Raw genomic sequence first — 4188 nt, 5'->3', positions numbered from 1 at the left:
TTAAAAAAATTCAATATTTTCAGGAATCCTGTAGTAAATGAACCATCTATTGACCAAAATTTGATTTCTTTTGCCTCTGGGTATAAGGCTGCATCAGGCAAATTGACTATAAAAGTAATTTTTTAGAGGACAAGAAAGAAAGAAATATCTTGGAACTTACTAGAATTGGATATAAAGAGTGTATAAACATTTATTTAAGCTAAACTTATGCCTTGAAGAATCATTTTAATTTCTGCCCAAACTGTGTCTATTGTAGATAACAAGCCAGAAGACAGAATGTATTTTGCAAATTACGTTTTGACACTGAAGGAGTCATTCTTGAAGAAAAGGGCCTCGCTTTCTATGTGTAATCATTGGCAATGTATAGAACCAAACAGCCTGTCTAGATGAAAAATATGTTGAATTTTCCCATTAATCTTCTAAGTCTCAGTTGACTAAATTGTGGATACATTTTCTAAACTACCGGTATGTTCATCTTTTAGAGTCTCAAATAAACATTTCTCAGCCTTATAGAATTATATTGGCAAAGAAAAATGTAATCTCCATTAATCTTAAAATCATGGTTTGGGTTCTGGTCAGCTTAATGGCCTATATGTGTTCAGCAAGTGAGCATGTAAGAGCTAGATATATTTTAGATTATCTCTAGTCTTTAAAGCAACCTTGTAAGTAACAATAACAATGCCTCCTCCACCCCCCATTATACAGATGAAGATACTACGGTAGATAGAGTGGTTCAGTAAATTCCCCAAGCTTATACTATTAGTAAGTGAGAGTTAGATTTTGTTTGTTTGTTTGTTTTTTAAAGATTTCTTATTGGGGAATTGGGGGAGGGGAACAGCATTGGGGAATCGGGGAAGGGGAACAGACAAGTTGCTGTCCTTTTGTTCTTCAGTCTAGTTGTGGAGGACGTTGCTTCACTGGCCCATGTTGGTATTGTGATCATTGCGCTGTTCCCGGGTGGGGCAGTCGCTCACTGGCCATTGGACAGCTGCTCTTGGCAGCTCACACCAGCTCAAGAAAGCTCACGTCTGCTGCCAGCCAGCTCCACTGCAGCCTATGCCGCTGCTGGCGACTTATTGTAGCCCAACTCCAGGCCGAGCTGTTGTTCACTATCTTAGCTGTAGAGGGCGCAGCGTCACTGGCTCTCACGTGAGATCCCAACCAGGGCCCTTCTGCTCAGAGTTGGCGTCCCAAGCCATCTCCTAACCAAAGCGTCATTCGGCCGGCCCCAGAGATAGGTTTTGAACTCAGATCTTTCTGTATTCAAAACACTGCTCTTTCAACTATATTGTCAAATACTCGTGTATGCCATTAGTCAACTGATGGACACATATACTTTTGTGCCTGATTTTTTTTTTTTAAGATTTTACTGGGGAATTGGAGAAGGGGAACAGTGTTGGGGAATTGGGGAAGAGGAACAGACAAGTTGTTGTCCTTCAATCTTAGCTGTGGAGGGTGCAGCTAGCTCAGCTCCTAGTCTAGTCACCATCTGGCCATGCATCGGCATCTCCCAGCCGCTCAGCTCAAGATGTTGTGTTGAATCTTAGTTGCGGGTAAGCATAGCCCACCATCCCATGTGGGAGTTGAACCTGCAACCTTGTTCTTAGGAGCACATGCCCTCACCAGCTGAGCCATCCTGCACCTGTTGGCAGCTCAGCCACAGCTCAGCTCTGGCATAGCTCACTGGCCCATGTGGGAATCGAATTGGCGACCCCGCTGCTCTTAACCAACTGAGCCACTCGGCTGGCCCCTGCAATCAGTCTTCAACTCAAACTGCAATGTAGAGCTTGTATTGACAGCCTGGGTCATTTATTTTACATAGAGCTTCTCAAGGTAAGGTCTGCATTAGCAGCATCAACATTACCCAGGAACTTATTAAAAACGCAAATTCTTGGGCCTCAGCCCAGACCAATCTGAGTATGTGAACCAAAATACATCAAAATCACTTGGAAGGCTTGATACAAATCACAGAATTTGCATTACTAGACAGAAGTCCAGATCACTGGTGAGTAAAGTAAAAGAATAAGAAATAAGTCTGAAAACTTAGAGTGGCAGGTTTTACATATCTGTTAAGAAGTTTGGACAACGATGAATTGGTAAATCAGAGAATAGTTTCTGAACAAAGAGCAGATCCAATCAGAACTTTTATTTATCAAGACTTCAGAGCTAAATGAAACCATAGAGGCAATTGCATTCAGGTGAGAAGATGCAGTCATTTACTCTTTGATAATTCAGGAATTTGTCATGCCTCAAATTAACTGGGGCTGCTCACTTGGCTTGCATTCTGTGCTCAGCATGTGGTTTGCTCTAAAAGATACTCTCCACTGTCAGCAATTCTCTTCATCTCATAGTTTGATTCTGTCTACTCTTTGGTATGTCTGCCTTGCCACCTGCCACTTCCCTGGTTTTCCTGTCCTGCCTGTTTCTGCTGCCCTTTCTCCTTTCCCCCTCCACTTTCACTTCCTTCAGTAGGAATTTGCATGCTAATGTACATTCTTTAAAATTTAAATGTTATTTGTTTTAACAGCTGCTCCTTATAGCGGTCACCAATTACATTCCTCCACTGAACATATGATCTTCTAGGTCAAAACACAATGGGAGCCTTTACTTGACTTTATTTTAATCTGTTAAGAGTCCGTGTATCAAAAACAAACAAACCAACAGCCCCGATTCACTTTAATGTGTTAAATCGGTTTCTCTGGCATACCATCCATGTCAGATTATGCTCCAACATGCAAATTTAAGTCACACATTTCACATAAATAATGACACTGCTAACTGGGTTATTTTCAGATAGAAAAGATAATAATTATACATATGTTTGTATATTCACAGACACTTCCTTGTATATGAAATATAGTTAATAATAAGTATAGGTATCATAAAATGTTATATTATCTCTAACTATTCCAACATTTTAGTCATACTTCAAATTTTATTATATAGTGTCTCAAATGTACAGGTGGACGAAGATAGACTTCTCACTCTGAAGTGGACAATTTATTAATGCAGAACTTGGTTTTGAAACAGAGTTCACTCTGGTTCTATGACAATTGGGTATCACTCTGTAATGCCTTTAAAATGCAAAACATCTTCTTCTTGGGGATAGCTCATTAGGAGCAAAATGTGATTTATTTTATGATTTAAAATACAGTAAAAGGAATTATAACAGATGCCTCTGGCTCCCTGTATCACACCCCCTTGGTCCACCTCTGATTTCAGCCACAGCTGCATAGACAGCCCATTTGTGCCAACTTAGTTCTCCTGGCCTTTAAATTGTGTACCTCTGTGACAGCTGTGTCTTTCTGTCTCATATGTTACCAGTGCAGCCCAGAATGTGGGGCTGTTAATGCCTCTGGGAGCAATTCACAGCCGAGGGGGAAAAGCCAGCTGATAAACCTCTTGCTGAACATCCTTCAGGCAGAAATTCTGGGAGGTGTCTGTACCCTTTCAGGGGTCCCAGAGAAATAAAGTTCCCCCTGGTCAACAGTAGTGGACTCATTTAGCCACCATTATTTTGGTCTAGGCTTCTTTCTCATTTCACTCTCCATGCTCTTTAACTCTGATCTGTGGGATCAGCTCCCAGTAAACTACCAAACACACATCTTATTCTCATACTAGCAAACCAAACAAAGATACTCAGCAACATCAATCCCCTTCTGATCTGACTGGACGTATGTAGTGTTTCTGATTTGTACGTCATTGAGACCTTTCTTTTTTTCCTTCCCAAAACTATGTAATGAAATGAAAGGAACAGAGATGGTAGCACCGCCTCAAGTATTTTCATTGCCTTTCTTAGCACACGAAGATCACATTGAGTATGTCTGAGCTGACATAGTAACATTTGTACAACACTCTAAGAAAAAACAAAAGCTGGCAGTATGCCATCTACTTTCATAATTCCATGTTTAAGCTAAAGTACAATAGCTTGGTCCACAGTCATGAAAATGGTATTTGCCTGATCTACCACTGTAGATTAACAAAAAATGAAGGTTAAATATATAAAACACATCTCATCCAGATTCCATACAGGCAACTAGGGAGTTAAAAATCAGTCTTTAAGCTCAACTGCCTGTTAATATGTCTGGGATTACAAGCTAGAAATATTTATATTTAAATATACCATGCTATCAAAAGAGGGGAGAGAGAGAGAGAGAGAGAGAGAGAGAGAGAGAGAGAGAGAGAGAG

Source organism: Hipposideros armiger, unplaced genomic scaffold (assembly GCF_001890085.2).
Source record: "Hipposideros armiger isolate ML-2016 unplaced genomic scaffold, ASM189008v1 scaffold_1105, whole genome shotgun sequence".
Taxonomy (NCBI): domain Eukaryota; kingdom Metazoa; phylum Chordata; class Mammalia; order Chiroptera; family Hipposideridae; genus Hipposideros; species Hipposideros armiger.
Note: the sequence above shows the minus strand (reverse complement) of the source record.